The sequence below is a fragment of the Hyperolius riggenbachi genome, chromosome 9, assembly GCF_040937935.1.
Source record: "Hyperolius riggenbachi isolate aHypRig1 chromosome 9, aHypRig1.pri, whole genome shotgun sequence".
Lineage (NCBI taxonomy): Eukaryota > Metazoa > Chordata > Amphibia > Anura > Hyperoliidae > Hyperolius > Hyperolius riggenbachi.
In genome coordinates, this window is record NC_090654.1 from 27,177,075 (window position 1) to 27,202,620 (window position 25,546).

General features: G+C 45.9%; 1 protein-coding gene and 1 long non-coding RNA gene across 2 annotated transcripts in view; one reads left to right on the forward strand and one right to left on the reverse strand.

The window, feature by feature from the left end:
* Nucleotides 1-16,048, forward strand: part of LOC137532092 (uncharacterized) — a 122,996-nt gene extending 106,948 nt beyond the window's left edge. Inside the window, exon 3 of the long non-coding RNA XR_011023851.1 lies at nucleotides 15,560-16,048. This is a non-coding gene — a long non-coding RNA (uncharacterized lncRNA). The remainder of the gene's footprint in view (nucleotides 1-15,559) is intronic.
* The window catches only part of LOC137532091 (toll-like receptor 2), a 60,269-nt gene that overhangs the window by 6,326 nt on the left and 28,397 nt on the right, over nucleotides 1-25,546 (reverse strand). The window contains exon 2 of the mRNA XM_068252237.1: nucleotides 23,594-23,718. The gene's annotated coding sequence lies outside the window, so the exon portion shown is untranslated. The remainder of the gene's footprint in view (nucleotides 1-23,593; nucleotides 23,719-25,546) is intronic.

The following is a 25,546-nucleotide window of genomic DNA, read 5'->3' on the forward strand; positions in this document are numbered from 1 at the left end:
ATCATGTCGGCAGATATGCCCAGAAAATACGTGCAATCAAGTCGGCAGATTTGCGCAGAAGATACATGCAATCATGTGGCAGACCTGCCCAGAACATACACCTACTAATATAAATAAAAAAACAAAAACATTTACTCACCTGCAGCAGACCTCCTGTCCCAGCCTCCATCCGGCGCGCAGCTCCCATGGGTGGTTGGGTGGATAGGTAGCCGGGTGGGTAGGTAGGTAGGTAGGCAGCTGGGTTGGTAGGTAGGTAGGCCTTAGCCGGGTGGGTAGGTAGCCTGGTGGGTGGTTGGGTAGGTACCCGGGTGGGTGGCTGGTTAGCTGGGTGGGTAGGTAGCTTGGTGGGTGGGTAGCCGGGTAGGTAGCCTGGTGGGTGGGTGGGTAGGTAGCCTGGTGGGTGGGTAGGTAGGTAGCCTGGTGGGTGGGTAGGTAGGTAGCCTGGTGGGTGGGTAGGTAGGTAGCCGGGTGGGTGGTTGGGTGGGTAGGTAGCCGGGTGGGTGGGTAGCCTGGTGGGTAGGTAGCCAGGTGGGTGGGTTGGTAACTAGCCCGGTAGGTAGGTAGCCTGGTGGGTGGGTAGGTAGGTAGGCAGCCTGGTGGGTGGGTAGCCGGGTGGGTAGGTAGCCTGGTGGGTGGGTTGGTAACTAGCCCGGTAGGTAGGTAGGTAGCCGGGTGGGTGGTTAGGTAGGTAGCCGGGTGGGTAGGTAGCCAGGTGGGTGGGTAGGAAGGAAGCCTGGTGGGTGGGTAGGTAGGTAGCCGGGTGGGTGGGTAGCTATCCAGGTGGGGGGCCCGACTCCTATCCTCCCCTCTTCTTCTCCTTGGGGGGCCCCCCTCCCGGTATGCGCGGCGGGAGAGCGGCAAATACAGGAAGTCTCCGGGACTCCAGGCTGGCGCTAGAGGCTCAGCCGCTTGGTCTCCAATATGTCTCCAACTCTGTATACTGCTCGCTACTTCCTGGTTTAGAAGCGAGCCGTATATAGAGTTGGAGACATCGGAGACCAAGCGGCCGCTGAGCCTCTAGCGCCTGCCTGGAGCCCCGGAGACATCCTGTATTTGCTGCTCTGCCGCCGCGCATATCGGGAGGGGGGCCCCCCGAGGTGAGGGAGGGAGGATAGGAGTTGGAGGCCCCCCAGGGAGAAAATAAAAAAAAATATATATAAAAAAAAATACTTAATGGGCCCTTGAAGCAACGGCACTTCAGGGGCCCTCGTGCGGCGGCACGGCCTGCACAGCCGTATGTCCGCCACTGGTTCAACGTTTTTAATCGACACAGCTGAATAAGCACAGTCACCTTGCGTGCTCTAGTCTAACCCAGATTCCTAAAAGCCATGATGATATTTTACCTAATGAAGAAGCTCGACTGTGAAACGCGTTGTCCATCTCCACCAGAACTTCGAGGCATGAAAACTCCTTCTGCTGTCAACCTCCTGAGCTCCCTTAGGGCAATTCCACCTTCAGCGCCCACCCCCTTCACTTTATAACCCCCTAAAGTTGCAGCTGTCAGAATGATTGAACTATCTAGCATAACTAGATGAAACAAGGAAAATACCGCTCCACTCACAGAAGGGAGACAGTGCTGGAACAGGGGCTGCCCAGCCCAGAACACAATGTCAAGTAAGCGGAATCCGCACAATGTCTCCACAACCCAAAATGTATTCAGGACGTATCCCAATCAGATATGAAGAGCACTTAGACTGACATGTTTCGAACCTGCACGGTTCTTAATCATAGCCCAGGCTATGATTAAGAACCGTACAGGTTCGAAACATGTGGAGACATTGTGCGGATTCCGCTTACTTGACTATCTAGCATAACATTGTGTTAGCAACTGTACCTTATGGTCTCCTTTGGTACTCCTGTTTATTTAATTTAATTTGTACTCCTGTTTATGCTTGTTCTACTATTTATAATTCCTATCTCTACTCTGAGCAATTGTATGCGCCAAACCCAATTCCGGGCACGACTTAGTTGTGTTTGGCGATTACAATATTTCTGATTCTGAATCTGATTCCAAAGTGCAGAATAAAGATAAGATTGATTGAATTTTATCACACATCTCCTTCTTGAAGGTTGGGCCTTCTTACCTTTATATCCATACATCACTGTATTACCAGTTTTTTGAGGCGCCTCTATCAACACTATAGATGTATTATTTTATATGGCTTACTTTGTTTTTACATCCGAGTTTGGCCCAAAAAATGATTGACAGTATTCAGGGCTGGTTTTACCGCAAGGCACTGTAGGCGCGTGCCTATAGGCGTCTGGTGATGGAAAGGCAGCTCACTTCCCTCCCCAAGAGCCTCCCTCCTGCCTTTTCTATGCAGAGTCCCAAGTGGAGTGTGAATGAGAAATTATTCACCTGGGTCTCAGCATTGTACTGACCAGATCTCACTTCAGTTGGGGGACCTGTAGCTACCTAACAATTGAGGGCACCTGTAGCTTCTTAATATTGAGGGTACTTCTGGTTACCTAATGCTAAAGGAAAACCTGTATCTACCTATGACGGGCAAGGGAAGTAAGGGAGAAGGGCCAGCCAGCACACGTGCCGTGCAGTTTGGTGGGTGTTTGTAGGGTCATGGAGGGCGATGTCTAGGGTGCCAAGACTTCTATGCCTATAGGCTCCTGTGGTGTAAATCTGGGCCTGACAGTATTGCTTGGACAGGACAGAAAATCTAGGTCAAGCTTGACGGCTCATAGCATTGCACTATATTGAACAGTAAACCACTGTGGTTAAATCAATTTTCAAACTATGACCATGGTAGGATTAGACTGCGAGCTTCTGTGAGGACAGACAGTGATATGACTATGTACTCTGTAAAGTGCTGCAGAAGATGTCAGTGCTATATAAATACATAATAATAATAATAATATGGCAAGACATTAGACTATGACTATGGTAGGATTAGATTGTGAGCTCCTCTGAGGAAAGTCAGTAACATGACTATGTACTCTGTAAAGTGCTGCAGAAGATGTCAGTGCTATATAAATACATAATAATATGGTAAAACAGTAGACTATGACTATGGTAGGATTAGACTGCGAGCTCCTGTGAGGACAGTCAGTGACGTGGCTATGTACTCTGTAATGTGCTGCAGAAGATGTCAGTGCTATATAAATACATAATAATATGGTAAAACAGTAGACTATGACTATGGTAGGATTAGATTGTGAGCTCCGCAGAGGACAGTCAGTGACATCTTCTGCAGCACTTTACAAAGTACATAGTCATGTCACTGACTGTCCTCTGCAAAGACTATGACTATGGTAGGATTAGATTGTGAGCTCCTCTGAGGACAGTCAACAACATGTCTATGTACTCTGTAAAGTGCTGCAGAAGATGTCAGTGCTATATAAATACTGTCCATATTATTAGTATTAATAATAATAATAATAATAATATGCTATGACATTAGACTGACTATGGTAGGATTAGATTGTGATCTCCTTTGAGGACAGTCAGCGACAGGACTATGTACTCGGTAAATACATAATAATAATAATAATAATATGGTAGGACAGTAGACTATGATAAGAATTAGACTGTGAGCTACTCTGAAGTGAAGTGATCTGACATGAGAAACAAACAGTGAAACTTGTGAGAAACCACTGCCACCTTGTGGTAAGCTAGAAAGATGACATATGCTAAAACAGTTGTGACTGGAGAATGATTTTATTATAATAACAATGTAGGTTAAAAGTCACATTAACAGTATGAGGCGGCTTTTCACACTGCATTTTTTCAGTCTTTCCAATCACTCTGGCAGGATCTGCATACAATCTCCACTCTGTGCCTGCTCCACCCTTAATCTCTGTTTAACCTATATTTTATACGAATCTGCTTTCTCCGCCTGTTTCTTCCTGTCGATTGTTTGTTTGCTTTGTGCCATTTATACATTTACACTCATTTGTTCCATTTATAGTCTCCCTACCTTCTGACAAACCCTCAGCTGTGATAAGACTCCACTCTGATAGTGACCGAATCACCACTGCTCAGTGTATATACATCACTAGCTTGGGAGGTCAGTGTGACAGCATAGCCTGCCGTGGCTGAAGAGTATGCTGGTTAAGAGCTCTATAGGCGCCTGGTGCACCAGGCGATGGTCTGGAGCGCTCTGCAGGGGGGGAGGGCATAGCCGCGCGGAAGGGGGACCGCGGCCACCCCCGCAAGATGGTGTGTCCCCAGGTCTAATAGACGTTGCGCCAGTTCACCCGTTGCAGCCCGCAGCTCACCTCTCCAGCCTGCGGAATCTGGTTTCCGGCAGGCAGAGCAGGGCTACAGGAAAATGAATTCCGAAGCCCTGCACTGGAGACTAATTGTGTCTCCAGTGCAGGGCCACAGGTTTTCTTGCCTGGAGTGACAAAATGGCCAGAGGCAGCCCTGAAGGCCTCTGCTCTGACGCAGGAGACCTGGGTTCAAATCTCAGCTCTGCCTGTTCAGTAAGCTGCACCTATTCAGTAACCTGAACCCTAAAACTGCTACTGTCAAATGAGCGCCCCCTAGTGGCTGCCTTGCTAGTGCTTTGAGTCAGACAGGAGAAAAAGCACCATACAAATACTAGAACCATTATTTTATTATTATCTCAAGCTAGGCATACGCTATTCAACCACAGCACAGAACCGCGCTCAACATTACGATCACGCCCAAACCACCCGTGAGCAAGCCTCACTTGGATGTGAAATGGCTGTAGTAACATTAAGTGCTATTAGGTAGCCAAAGGTGCAACCCAGAATTAAGAAGCTACATATGCCCTCCAGTATTAAAGCGGACCTTAACTCAGAACTTCATCTCAGCGCTAAAAGATAAGCAGCAGCGTAATAACCTTTAAAAAAAAAAATATTTGGTGCAGCTGATACAAATCCTGCAAAACAAAATCTGTAGTTTGTCTACTTCCTGCTTTCAAGGAAGCAGACATATTAACATCCTGTGATTACAAATTTAGCTCTCTGCCATGGCAGTCAGCTGACACGGCTAAGGGATCAAATTAAAACTTGTGCTTAGTTACAGATGAGGGAGAATTAAACAGGCTTAAAGGACAACTGAAGAGAGAGCTATATGGAGGCTGCCATGTTTGTTTCCTTTTAAGCAATACCAGTTGCCTGGCAGCCCTGCTGATCCTCTGCTTCTAATACTATTAGCCATAGCCCCTGAACAAGCATGCAGTAGATTAGGTGTTTGACATTATTGTCAGATCTGACAAGACTAGCTGCATGCTTGTGTCTGGTGTTATTCAGATACTACTGCAGAGAAATAGACCAGCAGGGCTGCCAGGCAACTGGTATGGATTAAAAGGAAATAAATATGGCAGCCTCCGTATACCTCTTACTTCAGTTCCCCTTTAACTTTTTATGTACAAACAGGGTGCAATTCTCTGTTTTCCTTGTGTTCTGTGCAAGAGCTCAGGTCCACTCTAAGCAACCAGAGCTGCCCTCAATATTAGGCAGTCAGTATGAGGCAGCGAGAAGGTAGCAGACTTCACATTATACAAGAGGAGATCAAAAGTTTACAAATTAAAGAGAACCTGAGATAGTGAAATATAGTGTACTAGCCGACCCGCGTCGTAGCATACGCCGCATCTTCTATCTATCTAATAGAGTATGTGCCTCAACCTTGAAGCAAGAAGAATAAAGGTGGGTACACACATCAGATAAAAGTCTTTGGAAAATGAAAGATCACAGACCAATGTTACCCCCTTACATGTAGTATGAGAGCCATTCCTACACAGTCTAGTCTATGGAGCTGAACTCCCCATCAGACAGAAATCTTTGCAAGATGCTGCACACACAGATGCTGTACACATGCAACAGATCAGTATCTGCAAAAGATCAGTTCCTGCAAAATGCATTCATAGGGCTTGATTCACAAAAGAGTGCTAACTGTTAGCACGGCCGTTTTCGCGCGAATTTTCGCATTGCACGCGATTTTTTGCACGAAAACGATATCGATTTCGCACAAAAATTAGCATTTGCGCTCAAACGGTATCGTTTAGTGCGAAAATTCGCGATTGCGCGCAATGCGAAAATTTGTGCGAAAACGGCCGTGCTAACAATTAGCACTCTTTTGTGAATCAAGCCCATAGTCTATATCTGCAGATCTCATACACACCTTGTTTAACGGAGAATCATCTGCTGATCAGATCAACCAGGATGGATTTTTGGATCTGCAGATGATTGTCTGATCTGCAGATGAATGTCCGTCAAACATGGTGTGTATTATGCTGGGCATACATGGTAGGTTTTCTACTGTGTAATCGAGCCGCTGGCTCGATTCCCGCTCGTCCCCGCGGGCGCCCGGATCGATTCCCGCTCGTCCCCGCGAGCGCTTTCTTATTTTCCACTCGTTTCTTCTTTTGTCCTGCCCACCGGTATCGAGCGCAGAATCGATCCGGCGGGGTATCGGACATGTCGGAAATTATCAATCGAGCCATCAGCGACTCGATTACATGGTAGAAAACATACCGTGTATGCCCAGCATGAGATCTGCAGATATCATAGACTATGAATGCATTTTGCAGATACTGATTTTTTTTGCAGGAACAGATCTTTTGCAGATACTGATCTGTTGCATGTGTACAGCATCTTGCAAAAAATGCAAAAAATAGCTCAATAGAATAGACTGTGTAGGTATGGCTCTCATACTACATAGAAGGGGGTAAAATTGGTCTGTGATCTTTCATTTTCCAAAGACATTTATCTGATGTGTGTACCCACCTTTAGGCTTTCCATTAGAAAATGTATGCGTGCTCAAACACCAAGTTTAACCCTAGCAAGTCTGGCTTTCCAAATCTGGCCTAATTGGCTATTCATGAGGCAATGCTCATGCAAATATGCATTTGCTTTCGCATGCCAAACTATGCAGGGTCAAAAAAACTATACAATGAATTTTCGATGCTGGTCGAAAATGCAAATATTTCTGAAGATTTTCGTGAAAATTCGCCCAAAACGAAAACGGGATTTTTGATGCGAAAATGACTTAGGCGAAAATTTGCAAGCAAGGCTTCCCAATACCCACTTTTTATACAACCAGGGGGAACCACGGGGTCCCAGGCTCTCTCACTGCCTGGGAACCACAGCGGCATCCCCCGCTGTTTGTATCCTTTGGAGGCAGGTGGTGGATGGCTTGCTCCGGTGGTGTGAGCCCTGGAGTGAGTTGTCTGCGCTTGTCCTTCAACACCCCCCCCCTCCCCCCCGGAGTGTTGTATGTGAGCCAGCCCTGAGCTCTAAAGCTTGGGGTGACCCATGCTTCACTCCTTTCCCATGTGGTGCCCCCAAGTTAATGCGCATGTAGCAGAACGCAATGGACATTAAGGTAAGTGCCTGTTTTTAATATTGGGAGGTGGGTGCGGACGGCTCTCCCCGGCGCTGGCCACGCTTGGGGGGGGGGGGTTTGCCTGCGCCACCTAGCCTCCCCTTCCGGGGTGCCGCTGTGGTTCCCAGGCAGTGAGAGAGCCTGGGACCCCGTGGTTCCCCCTGGTTGTATAAAAAGGGGGCATTGGGATTCCTCCCCGAGGCGCTCCTGGATATTGCTAATGTAGCATGTAGCAGTGTTGCTTGCGAATTTTCGCCTAAGTCATTTTCGCATCAAAAATCCCGTTTCCGTTTTTGGCGAATTTTCATGAAAATCTTCAGAACTATTTGCATTTTCGACCAGCATCGAAAATTCATTGTATGTGGATGCTTATGCCCTTATGCGGAAAAATGTCCACAGTAATCCGCATGGAAATTCAGTTTATGCGGACGTTTAGACGGAAAAATGTCCGCAATAATGCGCAAGAAACTTCTCTGAATGCGGACGCTAATGCCCTTATGCGGAAAATGTCCACAATAATACGCAAGTAACGTGAAAATGACTGCATTAGGCGAAAATTAACGCAAAAAAATTAGATGGAAAATTTGCCTGTCAAAACGAAATTAGGTGAAAATTCTGTAAAAATTTGTCGAAATAAATTTTTGCTCATCACTGGCATGTAGCAGGGCGACCGCTTTGCGGTATTGGTGTTTTGACTCTGCCTAGTTTGGCATGCAAAAGAAAATTTGCATGAGCATTGCCTCATGAATAGCCAATTAGGCCAGATTTGCAAAGCCAGACTTGCTAGGGTAGGCCTCTTTTCCACGGACAGTTGATAGGCAGTAAAATGCCTCTCAAACTCATACAACTGCTTACTGCTGCCTGGTAACAGCTTGCTGCTGCCTGGTAACTGCTTGTTGATGCCTGGTATCTGCTCACTGCTGCCTGGTAACTGCTTGCTGCTGCCTGGTAACTGCTTGTTGCTGCCTGGTAACTGCTTGTTGCTGCCTGGTAACTGCTTGTTGCTGCCTGGTAACTGCTCACTGCTGCCTGGTAACTGCTTGCTGAGCACACAGCTCAACAGTCCGTGGAAAAGAGGCCTTAAACTTGGTGTTTGAGCACGCATACATTTTCTCATGCAAAGTACTTCTTCTTCGCGCTCGAAGGTTGAGGCACTTACTCTATTATATATATAGATTTATACTTACCCCTATGAGGATCATGCCCGCCCTCGTCGTCCTGTTCCGCCCCTCCATTCTGCTGCTATGACTCTTGGACAGTCGGGGCTTCTGTGCTTGCGTGGCCACACGCGCACCCCTCCTCGCCCTCCTGCGGCCGGGAGTGTTCTGTGCCTTCGCAGTAGTTCAACCCAGGTGCAGAACACTCCCGGGGATGGAGCGTGCAGCCGAACCACGCATGCGCAGAAGCCCATGACTGGCTGAGACTGACTGAATTACTGGCAGCGGCAGAACGGAGGGGATGAAGACAACGGCGAGGGAGGACACGGTCCTCATGGGGCTGGAGGAAGCCCCAGGTAAGTATATATAAGTCATAGTGTACCATCTCAAGTACACTTTAAAGGGGAACTATAACCAAGAATTGAACTTCATCCCAATCAGTAGCTGATACCCCCTTTCCCATGAGAAATCTTTTCCTTTTCACAAACAGATCACCAGGGGGCTCTGTATAGCTGATATTGTGGTGAAGCCCCTCCCACAGTGTGATGTCAGGACCATGGTTCTTTCTGACATCACACTGTGGGAGCCGTGTTGCACTGTGGAAAATAACAGCTGTTTCCAACTGCCAAAAAAGCTAAAAGCATCTCCTTCCACTGACATCACCTGCCAGCAGTAAAAATGTCACCATTTGATAAATGTCAGAATGTAAATCAGGGAGAGGAAAGATTTTACCATTGGCAAACACTGACTAAGGGCTGGTGCACACCAAAACCCGCTAGCAGATCCGCAAAACGCTAGCAGATTTTTAAACGCTTTTTTTTATTTTTATGAGGCGTTTTGCTAGCGTTTTGCGGATTGCTGCTGCGGTTTTCAGTATAGTAGATTTCATATATTGTTACAGTAAAGCTGTTACTGAACAGCTTCTGTAACAAAAACGCCTGCAAAACCGCTCTGAAGTGCCGTTTTTCAGAGCGGTTTGCGTTTTTCCTATACTTAACATTGAGGCAGAAACGCATCCGCAATCCAAAAAATGCCTCACCCAGGCATTTTTCGTTTCTGCAAAACGCCTGCCGCTCTGGTGTGCACCACCCCATTGAGATACATTGACCAAGCAGATCCGCAGCCGCAAGCGGATCTGAAAACGCCCAAAAAGCCGCTCGGTGTGCACCAGCCCTCAATCATTTACACATAATTATTGTAAAAATGAAGCACTTTTTTATTACATTATTTTCACTGGAGTCCCTCTTAAAACAGTAGGGAGGGGAACTAGGATTACATTATGCAGGAAGAAAAAAAACAACTTTCCAGAGACCTCTGGGTAGACTAATGCATTTAAATATCCTGATATAAGGATAGACTCCAAATGGATAACACAAAGCTGTTGGAGGAGAGAAGGAACTGACCCAGTACACTACAAATCCTGCCTCTTCTCACACATTGATGTATTCCTGGTAATAGGAGACACAGCTGGGCGCTCTCTGCACTGATACATCCACATGCCAGATGGGGAGAAGTTCTACTTCAACAGAGGAAGACATAAATCTGACAGAACAGAAGCTACAGCTCCCTGCAATGACTCCACACAGAGTCCAGTCTGTAAAATGCTACTATCAGCTTCTGGCATTGTGTTGTGAGCCTCTGCGGTGAATGCCTGAGCCACTATCTCAAGGAAAGAAAAAAATATTCCTTAAAGAGGAACTCCAGCCTAAACAAACATACTGTCATTAAGTTACATTAGTTATGTTCATTAAAATAGATAGGTAATATAATCTCTTACCCACCCTGTTTTAAAAGAACAGGCAAATATTTGATTTCATGATGGCAGCCATCTTTTTGGTTGAAAGGAGGTGACAGGGAGCATGAGACACAGTTCCAACTGTCCTGTGTCCTGAGCACCTCTCCCAGTTGCTAGGCAACGTGAACAACAACATAGGAAATCCCATCATGCTCTGCACAGGTGGAGCTTAGGTAAAAATGCAGCTAAAAATGATGCTTTGGTAAGGAAAACAAAGTTCTGATGCTGTGAAACTGTTAAAGAAACACCAAGCCTTTTCAGTGCTGCTGAGTAGATTTGTAGTCCGGAGGTTCACTTTAACGTACGTACAAGTACAAGAATATAGCATAGCTCCCAACTGTCCCTCTTTGGGAGCCCTGTCCCTCTTTCCTTTCTGACTTGTCCCTCTTTCAGGACTTTGTCCCTCTATGTAAATATATAAATTTCTGTACTAAAAAAATGTGTTTGATTGACTCTACACTTTATTCCTATCCTTTAAATTGATATATTACTAATTTTAAAATGTTAATATGAAGGAAAATGAACCATGGTGGTTTGAATTAGAAAACAACATATTTTTCTTATGAAATCTTTATGGCATGCAAGACTAGGGGTGTGATGGGGGCGTGATCAGGGGTGTGGCAGAGGCGTGGCTTAAGTGTCCCTCTTTCTCGTCTCAAAAAGTTGGGAGGTATGATATAGACTTAGGGCCGGCTATACCATACCTAATCCTACACTGCAATTTGTCTGTTTTCTCTAAAGTTTTGGAATGAGCACAAACTTCAGGAAGAGAAAATGGAACGCTGAGCCAATGTTACATAAAATGAGACACCTCCTGGCCCCTCCCATCAGGTATCTGCACAGAAAGGAAGGGTGCAGAACTGTCATCAACAAACACGTGGGGGTCGAGAGGAGGGGGGGGGGGTCGAGAGGAGGGGGGGGGGGTATATTTGCCTCCAGACTGATCTTAAAGTAAATCTGAGAGGCACAGACTAACCAGCAAGCTCATGGTGACCCAGAACTCATTGGAGTGTGTAAGGGACTACAATAGTCCTAAAAGCCCCCTTACTAAGATGTTAAGAAAAACAAAAGTTTGCTTTCCTAAAACAGAAAGAATTTGCGATAATTCAGGTTACAGTGAGCTTGAGATGTCTCCCAGAGCAACACTGCTGAATATATGCAAATGAACCATTGTCACCCTTAGAAGCTAAACACACCTCCAGAACCGCTGGAATGCAATGATGTGTCAGTTTGTTAATTTGTACAGAGCCATAATAATCCAACATGCATACAGACTGTTTCGGATTGTTTGATCCTCATCAGTGCATGGCATGGATTAATTTGGCTCTATGGAGTAGGGCTTGTGAATCAAGCTGACACATCATTGCATTCCAGCGGTTCTGGAGGTGTGTTTAGCTTCTAAGGGTAGAATGGTTAATTTGCATATATTCAGCAGTGGTGCTCTGGGAGACATCTCAAGCTCACTCCAACCTGAATTATCGCAAATTCTTTCTGTTTTAGGAAAGCAAACTTTTGTTTTTCTTAACATCTTAGTAAGGAGGCTTTTAGGACCATTGTAGTCCCTTACACACCCCAATGAGTTCTGGGTCACCATGAGCTTGCTGGTTAGTCTGTGCCTCTCGGATTCACAAGCCCTACTCCATAGAGCCAAATTAATCCATGCCATGCACTGATGAGGATCAAACAATCCGAAACAGTCTGTATGCATGTTGGATTATTATGGCGCTGTACAAAGTAACAAGCTGACACATCATTGCATTCCAGCGGTTCTGGAGGTGTGTTTAGCTTCTAAGGGTACAATGGTTAATTTGCATATATTCAGCAGTGATGCTCTGGGAGACATCTCAAGCTCACTCCAACCTGAATTATTGCAAATTCTTTCTGTTTTAGGAAAGCAAACTTTTGTTTTTTTAAAGTAAATCTGTACTAAGAAAAAACGGCACTTGGGGGGTATTCACCTCGGGAGGGGGAAGCCTCAGGATCCTAATGAGGCTTCCCACGCCGTCCTCCGTCCCACGTGGGTACCGCTGTGCCCCTCCGAACGCCGGTGATGTAAATATTTACCTTCCCGACTCCTGCGCAGGCGCAGTAGCGGCGCTGTGCTCAGAAGTAGGCGGAAATGCCCGATCTCAGTCGGGTGCATTCTACTGCACAGGTGCAAGTCTCCGGCACCTGCACAGTAACGGACCCGACTGAGATCGGCTATTTCCGTTTTCTTCAAAAATCGAAAGCCCTAACGGCGCCCCCGCTGGAGCCTGGAAAGGTAACTATTGAACAGGCTGACGGATTTGTCAGGCCGCTGTTCGGAGGGCTGCAGCGAGACCCCCGTGGGACAGAGGACGGCGTTGGAAGCCTCATTGGGACCCTGAGGCTTCCCCCTCCCCGAGGTGAGTACCCCCCAGGGGAAGTTTTCCTTGTTACAGTGTCTCTTTATTAATACAGTCTTAAAACGCAGCATTACCTCTGTGTCTAGATTTTAAATCCCCAGATATAATTTTTCAAATAAATCACAAGTAAAGTTCGTGGTCAGGAGCCCAGACCGCAGCCACTTCCTGCAACACAGATTAATATTGCTATGGGCCTATAGTTTCAGTCTGTGCTCCTCCCCTTTGCATACTGAGCAGCAGCTGAAACTGAGGCCCTCTCGTCTGTCGCTTCTGGTTATGTGATCTTAACCACTTGACGACCAGGGGATTATTGCCTGATCTGTGCTGCGTGGGCTCTCCAGCCCGCAGCACAGATCAGGATTATGCCAGGGCGATCAGACTTCCCCCCCTTTTTTCCCCACTAGGGGGATGTCCTGCTGGGGGGGTCTGATCGCCGCTGGCTTGCTGCGTTTGCAGGGGGGGCTCTTTAAAGCCCCCCTCCGCAGCGTTTTTGGCGCTCCCTTCCTATCCCTCCCTCCATCTCCTTCCGTGGGCTGCGCAGGACGGATATCCATCCTGCGCATTGTAGGATAGGCTTCAGCCTATCATATGCCGGCGATCCCCGGCCAATCAGAGGCCGGGGATCGCCAATCTGCCTTACGGCGCTGCTGCGCAGCAGCGCCGTATGATGTAAACAGCGGGGATTTCTTCCCCGCGTGTTTACATTTTGCCGGCGAGCCGCGATCGGCGGCTCTCCGGCTGTTCACGGAGACACCCTCCGTGAACGGACATGGAAAGGCCGCTCGATCGAGCTGCCGTTTCCATGGAAACCCGCAGACGACCAGTTTACGCCAATCGGCGTCAGCTGGTCGTCAAGAGGTTAAAGGACCACTATAGTGAAAAACCGTATGGTTTAAAATACCAGTACATTTCTCACAGAGTAAAATACACTATAAATTAGTTTTCTCCTATGTTGCTATCACTTACAGTAATGTATAAATCTGACAGGTTTTGGAACAGTCCATCTCCTCATGAGGGGATTCGTATTTCCTTTAGTCTTTACAAAAGCACTTCCTGGAAAGGACCTATACAAAGATGCCGGACAGCTTCCCTATTCGCTGCACGCTGTTCTGGCAGTTGGACTGAGCAGCGGCTGTCCAGTGCTTTTTGAAAATAAAGAAAACCTTGAGAATCCCCAAAGAGGAGATGGACTAGTCCAAAACCTGACAGATTTTACAGTCTATTGTAAGTGACCGTGACCTAGGAAAAAATAAATGTATGGTGCATTTTACTCTGGAACAAGTGTATATTTTATACATATGCCTATACATGCATTTTAAAATGTTACAATTTTTTTGTGATACTGGCCCTTTAATTTAAAGTGAACCCCAGGTGAAAATAAACTGATGAGAAACAATTGTATTTATCCTCCTACTCCTAAAAATGACATTTTCTTTAAAGACATCCTATGGTTTTATTTTATATTTAAACATTTACAAAATAGATTGAATGATTTGCTGCCTCTGCTCAGTGGCAGTCTGTTAACTGACCCAGAGTGAAAATACAAAACCTTTTTTATCTCCTTCTGCTCTCAAAAGTTATATTCTGCCGGAAAAGCTTTTATGGCTGTAATTTGCATAAAGAGGAGCGGTCATCCATACTATCTCAGAAACACACACACACACACCTTACATATCATTTTAGTGATTTTTCTATAGTATTTTAACTGTGGCTATTTTGAAGCCCATCCTAATGTCATTTCCTCCCTTACTCTCCTCTGCCTGATTGTCTATGCATTGCCCGCCCACCACTATAGAAAGTGCATTGTCTTAGCATGAGATATATTGGCCAATCAGAGAGGAACAGAGGTGTGGGAGGGGAAAACAGGAGGGAAAGAGGCTTCAGCCAATCAGACTGCATTAAGTCTGAGGGGAAGTAGAGAAGCAAAAATGGACAACTCAGCATGCCCTGCAACTTCCTTTTTTCGTACCAAATTTTGTGTGTACCAAATAAGAGTCAGGTAAACTGAATGATCATTTATCAACAAGAAAAGTAATAAAGATTTAAACTTTTGGATTGCCTGTTTAGCAGTTTTATTACTTGTTTACCGGATAAAAATAAAAAATTGATTTTTGATTTTATGCCCGACAATTACACTTTAACAGTGATGTTTACTATATTCCCGACAAGACAGAAGCTGTCACTTCCATGCCTAAAAATTAACTGTTTTAGGCAGCGAAACGAAACAAGTAAAACAGCCTTGTTATTAATATGTTTTCTACTCTGCATACACATATTTATCTCATGTCACAAGTCACCTCGGGTACAATTTAAAGGGGAACTGAAGTAAGAGGTATACGGAGGCTTCCATATTTATTTGCTTTTAATCAATACCAGTTGCCTGGCAGCCCTGCTGGTCTATTTCTCTGCAGCAGTATCTGAATAACACCAGAAACAAGTATGCAGCTAGTCTTGTCAGATCTGACTTTAAAGGCTGAAACACCTGATCTGCTGCATGCTTGTTCAGGGGCTACGGCTAATAGTATTAGAGGCAGAGGATCAGCAGGGCTGCCAGGCAACTGGTATTGCTTAAAAGGAAATAAACATGGCAGCCTCCATATACCTCTCTCTTCAGTTCCCCTTTAAAGACAACATTTTTAGCTGCAGAAATCTGATCCCTTTTTTTCCCCAGTGTTTCTCCATTACCATTTACGTTTTTTTATCAAACAATACGTATTTGTCCTTTACGTGCGCATTGGTGTTAATGAGCCATGTCTATTCCACACTGTGTACACAGAGGCCATACACTAATCAATAATGGTGGGACAGACTGATAAGGAGACCGCACCGCCAATCGGATTGTGTAAAAAATCAATATGGCTTTATATCTTCTTTAATATATGATGAGGTTAAGAATTAAGCATTTTTATTTCAGGTCTGTGTAATCGGGACTCCAGAAAGCGTATTTTCCAGGATGTGGGTTTCTGTGACGAGGAAAACCTAAAAAATCAAACAGCGTACTTTGTTCTCAGAAGTTTTCTGCAGAAGGCCCGGATGGCTGACCAAACACTCGCCAAACACGTCAGCCTGGCCGCGGTGCGGGCGCAGGAGGGAGCGCTTCAGAGAATCCGCTCTCCAGGCAGAGATTCTGACATTTCCACGAGATGATAGAGGAACATTTATATTAGTATTACAGTGGTTAAAGCCACTATAAAGTGGGGGAAAGAGGAACATTTATATTACTAGTACGGTAGTACCGTGGTTAAAGCAACTATGAAGTGGGGTAAGGAAAAAAAAACATACGTAACATCAGACCATATATGGGCAGAACGACCAAGAGACAGTTCTCTCTCTGATCGGAGAGAGATCTGTTGAAATCGATGCGGAATTGGCCTTTTGACGCCGCATCCGCCGCCTCACTGACCTGGCCTGACACTGCCCCCTCAATGTCAAATGTCCACCCCCCCCCCCCCCCCCATGCCGCATACATGTCATGTGCTTACTAGCAGTGGAGTAGCTAAGGAGCTATGGGCCCCGGTGCAAGTTTCACATGAGGTCCCACAAGCACTCTAACAATTGATACGGTGCAACAAAACCTGCCAACGGCAACTACAGTGTCAGAGGTGCAAGAAGGGGGAACAGTGTGTTAAGGATTACCACTATTCAAAGCATCTATAGAAGTGATTATTATGAGCACAGGACCAATAGAGAGCTAATACTGTCTGTGATAGAAGGTGGACCCTTCGGGGTCCCTCTGGCCCAAGGGCCCTTATGCGATCGCTACCTCTGCACCCCCTATTGCTACGCCCCTGCTTACAAGTTGCTTGAGCAAACGCCCGAAAAACACAAACCTCCCCCTCTTGTGCAGGATAAATTACTCAACAAGTTTCCAGGCGACATCTTTTAGGGCTTGTTCACACTATGAGCATTTTCAGATTTTATTTAAGCGCTGACGATTTTAGAAATCGCCCTAAGGACCTATTTACACTAGAAATCGCTAAGTGCAAATGCTGAGCGATTTTCTGGAGTTTTCCAGCAGTTTCTCCAAGAGACAGCGATTTTTCACTGTACAGTTCAATAAGCTGTATCTGTCTTCCCTAAACAGGAAATGACATCTGCACAGGAAGAGGTGTTTTGTGGGTAAACTGCAAGGTTTGATGGGTAAAACTGCTGGAAAAACTCTGTTGATTGTGAACAGGCCAGCACTTCCAGAGCGATTTACCAGCGTGCCTATACTTAACATTGAAACGCTAATCGCTCAGAAAATGCTGCAGGCAACGCGCTTGCGTTTCATCAAATAGCAAATCGCTTATATGAGAACGCTTCCATATACTTTTCATTGTACAAGCGTTTTTCAGCAATGCTGAAATCACTTGGAAAGCACATAAGTGTGAATGGGCCCTAAAAGAACTTGTGTAATGATTTCCTATGAGTGTGTTCACATGTTCCGTTTTCTAGAAGTTTAGAAAAAGCACCAAATGCTTGAAAAAACCCTTTGTGTAGCAATTTCCCGAGCCCTTTTAGGAATAAATACATTGTATTTATTCTTTTCCGGGTCAAAGAGTTCACTTCCTGACTTAAAGAGGAACTCCAGTGCAAATAATGTAATAAAAAAAAAAGTGCTTCATTTTTTCAATAATTATGTATAAAGGATTTAGTCAGTGTTTGCCCATTGTAAAATCTTTTAAATCCCTGATTTACATTCTGACATGACATTTATTACATGGCGCCATTTTTACTGTGGGCAGGTGATGTAGCTGCTGCTTGCTTTTTTGGCAGTTGGAAGCAGCTGTAAACAGCCATTTCCCACAATGCAGCAAGGTTCACAGACAGGAAACTGCCAAGAGTACGTACTCAGAATTTCTTTGTGGGAGGGGTTTCACCACAATATCAGCCATACAGCGCCCCCTGATGGTCTGCTAAAAGGAATAGATTTTTCATGTAAAAGGGGGTATCAGCTACTGATCGGGATAAAGTTCAATTCTTGGTCGGAGTTTCTCTTTAAGTCAGGAAGTGTAAATCTCAATTGCTCCACAAAATCGCTTATAAAACTGCTTTTCTAAGCTCAAAGCGCAGGGAAAAGCTCTTTGAAAAAAGCTCAATGAATTGCTCAGTGCTTGCGGTAGCGCTGGCGATTTATAATGTGAACAAGGCCATAGCCTTCCTGCATCTCCTAGCAACTTTTTGGGGTCCTTCACGTATGGCTCGCGGCAGGTCAGCTGACTCGTGTCGGGTCATGTGACACGCTGGGCGCTGTGCATGGATGCCGGAAAGCGCTAGGAGCTACAGGAAGGCTAGAAGACATCGTCTGGAGGCTCAGTGAGTATTTTATGCCCCGCAACCCCCCCCAAAAACCCCAAAGCACAGTCCCCGTTACCCCCTCAGGCATGCCGGTTGGTTGAGACATCCGGTTGCTGAGTTCCAGATAACGGGGACTTTGCTGTAAATGCTTAGAATGGCCAATAGGGTAGGAATACACTAGGCAAGGCAATGCATGAAAGTTAGCGTTTTGCTGCATATGCGTTTATGGGGATTTTTTGTTCCGCACATGTGTTTTGTGTGCATTTTAATGCGTTTGCAGTTTGCATATACCATATATACTCGCATACAAGCCGAATTTTTGACCCCCAAAAAGGGGGTCAAAAGTTGGGGGGTCGGCTTGTATGCGAGTCTGGTGCTGGTGATGGTGGTCCGAGCCCCCCGCACTGTCACCCCGCCCCCCCCCCCCCCCCCGCGGCCGCCGCTACCGCTGCAATTACCTGCCCGGCGCCGCTTCTTCTATCCCCCTCCTGTCCGGCTCCGTAAATCACTGCAGCGCTCTTCACGGCGGCTGCAGTAGAGAGAGAGAGCAGTTCCCATAGCAACCGCCGCTAGAGGAAGCCGCGCTCTTCGCTGCTTCCTGTCAGATCACAGCAGCCACCGTGAAGAGTGCTGCTGTCCTACGGAGCCAGAGAGGAGGGGAATAGAAGAAGTGGCGCCTGCTAAGGTAAAAGCAGCGGCGGCTGCGGGGGAGAGGGGAGGCGGGGGGGGGGGGGCACTGGGGCACTATACTAGCGATACTGGGGCACTATACTAGCTATAATGGGCACTATACTAGCTACACTGGGCACTATACTAGCTATACTGGGGCACTATACTAGCTGCACTGGGCACTATACTAGCTATAATGGGCACTATACTAGCTACACTGGGCACTATACTAGCTATAATGGACACTATACTAGCTATACTGGGCACTATACTAGCTATACTGGGGCACTATACTAGATGCACTGGGCACTATACTAGCTATAATGGGCACTATACTAGCTATAATGGGCACTATACTAGCTATAATGGACACTATACTAGCTATAATGGACACTATACTAGCTATAATGGACACTATACTAGCTATACTGGGCACTATACTAGCTATACTGGGGCACTATACTAGCTGTACTGGGGCACTATACTAGCTGTACTGGGGCACTATACTAGCTGTACTGGGGCACTATACTAGCTGTACTGGGCACTATACTAGCGATACTGGGACACACTAGGGGAATAAGGCGGCCAGCATTTCCTACCCCCGGCTTATATGGGGGTCAATCATTTTTTACTGGTTTGTTAAGTAAAAGTGGGGGGGGGGTCGGCTTATATGCGGGTCGGCTTATATGCGAGTATATACGGGTATGCGTTTTTTGATATGCGTTTTAATGTTAATCACTTGGAAGTCAACAGGCAGTGGAAGTACATCATACAACTTGGTTTAAAAAAAGAAAACAAACATCCAAAAAAAACCGCACTAAAATGCAACACCCCTGCATTCATTATGTGCGTTTTAGGGCAGAAACCCACTAGGAGCGCTTTGTGATTTGAAAAGCTCTTGCTAATGTAATGCTATGGGTGTGATCTCACTGGAGCGATGTGATTTTATAAAAATCCCCCATAGCATTGCATTAGCAAGAGCTTTTTCAAATCACTAGCGATTAGAAAGTGCTCCTAGTGGCTTTCTGGCCTTAGATGAGTTTTGGAAAAATATGCAGCAAGCAAGTCCTGCGTTTTAAAAAACGCACATTGCAGAATGTAAACATGTGAGTTTTTCCATGCGGTCCATCGACTTGCATTATATGCGTTTTCCGCAACGCTAGCGTTTCTGCCTAGTGTGTTCCTACCCAGAAGCATAACCGTTAACTAATGTCGTATGCCACAGATAATACTTTTTTTTCCGTGGAGTTTAAATGATTTTTTTAAAATTAATTAAACTAATTAATAGCATGCAGTACACCTAAAGTGAGAGGGATATGGAGGCTGCCATATTTATTTCCTTTTACAGAAAGCAGATTCCCTGGCTGTCCTGCCGATCCTCTGCCTTTAACCTCCTTGCTGGTTATTCCAAGCTCAGCTCGGGGTAACCCGCCGCGGAGGATTGCTCTGGCCCTGCTGGGCCGATTTGCATAATTTTTTTTTGTTACATGCAGCTAGCACTTTGCTAGCTGCATGTAACATCTGACCGCCGCCGTTGCACCGCCCCCCCCCCCTCCAGACCTCTTGCGCAGCCTGGCCAATCAGTGCCAGGCAGCGCTGAGGGGTGGATCGGGACTCCGTCTGACGTCATGACGTCAGTCCGATCGTCCCCATGGCGATGGGGGAAGCCCATACAGGAAATCCCGTTCAGAACAGGATTTCCTGTTGGGCATTTGCGCCGGAGGGGTGGGAGGGATAGCGAATTGGGGGAAGCATGTAGCTAGCGCTAGGCTAGCTACATGCTAAAAAAAAAAAAAAAAACTTCCCGCTGCCGTGCGCAGCAAATAATTAGAACGATAGTGAGGTTAATACATTTAGGCTGCTTTCACAGTGGGACGTTACAGGCGTATGTTAGAGCAGCCTGTATTGCACCCCACTGCACAGCAATGAAAAATCAATGGGCTGTTCACAGTGCCCACGTTGCGGTACACAGTAACGCTGCGCCATAAGTCAACGTACTGCATGCAGTACTTTGTAAGCGGCAGAGCCGCGTTAGACTGTTTGCACATGCTCAGTAACGTTGGGGAGGAGCGGAGAGCGGCCAGGCACATGGCTAATTAATATTCACTGCACTTCCTTGAGAGGCCGCTCTGTGCGGCGATTGGCCGGGCGGGACCACGTGATGCCGCATGCGTCCAAGAGTGCGCATCACGGCATCACGGACGCCAGAGTGAGCTGCACAACGCGGCTCACTCTGACGTCCAAAGCAGAGAGCACCAGGCCTTGCGTTAGGGGCACGTTGTGCGACCATAACGTCCCCTAAAACGCAACGTCCTGGTGTGAAACCAGCCTAAACCATAGACCCTGAAAAAGCATGCAGATCAGGTGTTTCCGACTGAGGCCGGGTGCACACACACAGCAGAAACGCTAGCGTTGCATAAAACGCTGCATTTTATGCAGCAATGTTAGTCAATGGGATGCAGAAAAAAACGCAGAGACCTGCGATTTACAGTATGGGGTTTTGTTGCATAATATGCAGGAACTCTGCCAAAGAGCACATAATGAAAGTCAATGGGAACGCAATGGTATGTGTTTTTCATGTGTTTTTATATGTGTTTTTTTCCTAAAAAACAAAAACAAAACTTTTTGATGCATTTTTACTTCCTGTTGTCTTCCAAGTGATTTGCATAAATGGAAATCTAAAAACACAGGGAAGACGCATTTTGTATATGCAAAACCGCAACCGCATTAAAGCCCATGCAAAACGCATGAAAAACGCATTGCAAACGCTAAATAAAAGCACCCAAAAGTAACATAAAACACGGCATAAAACGCAGCCTTTCACGCTTTGTCATATGTGAACCCAGCCTGAAGTCTGATTGGATTAGCTGCATGCTTGTTACAGGTGTTTGAATCAGACACTACTGTAGCCAAAGAGCTCAGCAGAATGCCAGGCAACTGCATTGTTTAAAAGGAAATAAATATGGCAGCCTCCATATACATCTCACTTAGGGATACTTTAAAGTGGACCTGAACTCATGCACAGAACAGAAGGAAAACCCAGAGAAATGCACCCTGTATGCATTTATAGAGTTTAGCCTGTCTAATTCCCCTCATCTGTGACTAATGCCAAGTGTAATTTGATCTCTCAGCTGTGTCAGCTGGCTGCCTCAGCAGAGCAGCTTATTTGTAAACACAGGATGTTAACCCTATGTCAGCTTCCCTGAAAGCAAGAAGTAGATGTATTGGAGGATTTGTATCAGCTGTAATAAAGAAATGTTTTTGTGTAAAGGTTATTATGCTGTTGCGGATCTTTTAGGCCTCTTTCACAGTGCGACGTTCAAGTCGCACATTATAAAAAATTATAACGCAGACTAGCGCACAGCAATACAAAGTCTGTGCGACATTCACAGTGCACACGTTGCGTTTGTGTGTAACGTGTACAGTTATTAGAAAGTGCTGCATGCTGTGCCTTTAGCAATGAATCTGCTGCGTTACTTGTGTTGCACATGCTCAGGAATGTTTTTTTTTCAAATGTAACGCATGCGCCGTTTTCGTTCCATCAGTATGCGACGAAAACGGCGCACCAAGAGACACATAACGCAGTGCAACGCAGTCACTGCTTCGCCTATCCCACCTCCCAACAGGTGCAGCGTGTCGGAGGATTAAAGGCAGTGGCTGATGGGTGATAATTATCTCTATGGCCTAGTGCACACCAGAGCGGTTCTGCTGCGGTTTGCGATCTGCTTGCGGGTGTGGATCCGCTAGGGTAATGTATTTCAATGGGCTGGTGCACACCAGAGCGGGAGGCGTTTTGCAGAAACACATACTCCCGGGCTGCTGCAGATTTTGGATTGCGGATGCGTTTCTGCCTCAATGTTAAGTATAGGAAAACCGCAAACCGCTCTGAAAAACGGCAGTTCAGAGCGGTTTGCCAGGCGTTTTTTGTTACAGTAGCTGTTCAGTAACAGCTTTACTGTAACAATACATGAAATCTACTACACCAAAAACGCTTCACAAAACTGCAAAACGCTAGCTGAAACGCTGCAGAAAAATAAGAAAAAGCGTTTCAAAATCTGCTAGCATTTTGCGGATCTGCTAGCGGTTTTTGGTGTGCACCAGGCCTTTATCTCTCCCATGGCAGGTCACTTACTTAGCTGCCATAAGTATAACCCTCAATTATTAATACAGTTACTTTCTGTGTGTTTGCCTAACCGCTAGCTACTAATAAGCTTGGCCACTTTTAATTATAGCGTGAGCTCCCAGACTCCAGGAATTACCCAGACTTCCTCTATAGAGCACTGGCCCTAACAGCGTGGCTTTTATTAAAAGCAGACACTCAGAAAACACCTAGGTAGTGTAAACAGCGCCTGAAACACAATCCCCCACAAGCAAAGCAATCAGTGTTCAAAATACATACTGTATTTTCAAATGTCCCCCCAAAACACCCTCCTTTCCCCAGTAATTACAAGGACTGCAAATGATCCACCCCTACACGCACGTGCACACACTGCTTTTATATTACCTCTAATCACTCCCCCACTACCACAATGTTTTTGCGCACTAGACAGTGAAGCATACCCAGGTGACAACCTGCCATACAATTGGACAGCAGTGTCACCTAATGCAGAATTGGATTGGAAGCCAGCAAATTACTTCTTGCTGGCTTCCATGTGGAAACATGGTGCCAGAACTGCTGCCTCATCTATAAGTAATATATTTTGTGTGTGGACTGTGGAGGGCCGGTAAAAAAGCCTCAGGGGGCCGCATTCGGCCCGCAGGCCTTAGTTTGAGGACCACTGTCCTAGGCCATGAACTGAAGGTCTCCCTTCTCATATGTGTGTACCTGCAGCTAATAAAAGCCAATCTCTCTGGAAAATTGGCGATGGAGAGATGGTCAGCATAGACAGGCAAAGAATACAGCACGGAAACTGCAAGACGTCCAGGACAGGAGAGATACAAAGGCTGCAGCCATGGAGACATAATCCAGCATAATGAGCAGAGTGCAGTCACCTCTTACCTCACAGAAGTCATTATAGTGGGTTTCCTGTGTCACTCGCCAGGGGTGTTAGGTGATGGGTGGGCTGTTACCAGGATTGTGCGCAGTGGGAGTGGAGCGTCTCATCGTGGCTCAGAGCGCAGTGCCTGTAAAATAGAGAGAAGGCTTGTGAGCTGGGCTGTGTTATTACTGAATAATACATCAGGCAGGTAACAATACCAGGCCTGCACCATGCATACTGAGGCTATATCATCCCACCTGGCCGCTGCATTGCACAAAACAGTCATTTACTTCTGAAGCAGTTATTTTGGGTGCATAGCCCGATCGGTAATTTGGGTGCTGCCATAGACCAATTGCAACTGTAGCGTTGCCGACTGTATAATTTTATTGTATAGCTGAGGTCTGTAAGTGGTGAAGCGCCTCTTGGCGCACAGCACCGCCGGGCCCGCGATTGCCAGACCCCAAATTACGTTTCCCTCTGAGTTGCTTCCAGTGCGGAGCTATTCTGAGCTGGACAATAACACACGCCTGTCCTGCAGGATTTCTCAGCTGCCACAGGTTCTCTTGCTGCAGGGTCTCTCTAGAGTTTTTGCTTTTTAACACAAACAAAACCCGAACGGCCAGTTTTTCCACCCAGGCGACAGACAATGTTGTCCCCGTCTCACAATGCCGGCATGGCAAACAGGACAGGACAGAGCGGGGGACAAACTGACGGCAACCAGTTTACTGAGAGCTTAGAATCTGCCACCTCAGCCACGTTTTCATGCATTGGTTCTTTAGCGTCATCTATTGTACTGCATGCAGCAAGATGTGCCTGGCGGGTGCAGAACGAGAACACTGCGCATAAGGATAGCAGAACATTTCTGTGGGGGGGGACAGGCTGTCCATGGCCGGCGCTACTATGGGGCAAACTGGGCAATAGCCCAGGGCCCCCCGAGTCAGCTGCTGGGCCCTACTGATGAGCACAAATTTTGCATAGACGTAATTGCGCATGCAAAATCGTAATGCCAAATTTAGGGGGGGGGGGGGGGGGAATCATAATACATTTCATCTGTAATTATAATCATTTGTAATTCTGCATAATTTTCACTTAAGTTTTGTGTAATTTTGTGCCGACTTTAGCTGTGATTAGCAAAGTTCCCATAAAGGCTATTGCCACCAAAATTGCTATGTATGTTAAGGATTAGTTGGTACAAGTAAAAAAAAAAAAAATTTTTTTTAAAAGACCTTAGTAAGTACGGTAATTTTTGAAAAGATTTTAAAAATGCAGGAGGAAAAAATGTTTTTTAAAGTGTAATTTTTCTGACTTGAGGCCTCTTTCACAGTGCGATGTTAAAGTCGTGCGTTAGAAAATGTTTCAACGCGGACTAACGCACAGCAATACTAACTCTGTGCGAAATTCACAGTGCACACGTGTAGCAATATTTAGAAAGTGCTGCATGTTGTGCGTTTAGCAATGAATCTGCTGCATTACTTGTGTTGCACAGTCTCAGTAATGTTTTTTTTTTAAATGTAACATGCATGTGCCGTTTTCGTTCCAACACTGTGCAACGAAAACGGCGCACCAAGAGCGCATAAAGAAAATGTCCAAGTTAAAGTCAATATGCGTTATGTTAGGGCCACGTTGTGCGACCTAACATCGCACTGAAACGCAACGTTCTATTGTGAAAGAGGCCTAAAAAACATTTTTCCTTTGCATCTTTAAAATCAATTTTCTCAAAAACTACAAGGTCTTTTTGAAAAAAAATTTTTTTAAAAATTGTACCCGCTATTCTCATGAACATACGTAGCAATTTTGGCATCAATAGCATGTATGGGGACTTTGCTATTCAACGCTAAAGTCAGCACAAAATTACACAAATATTATGCAAACAAAGCACGTGCGAAAACAGTCAAGTATGTTCCCTGCCTAATAAAGAAGGCACAGTTGTACAGTGAGCGCGGATATTCCTTCTCTGCCCTTAAAGGGAACCA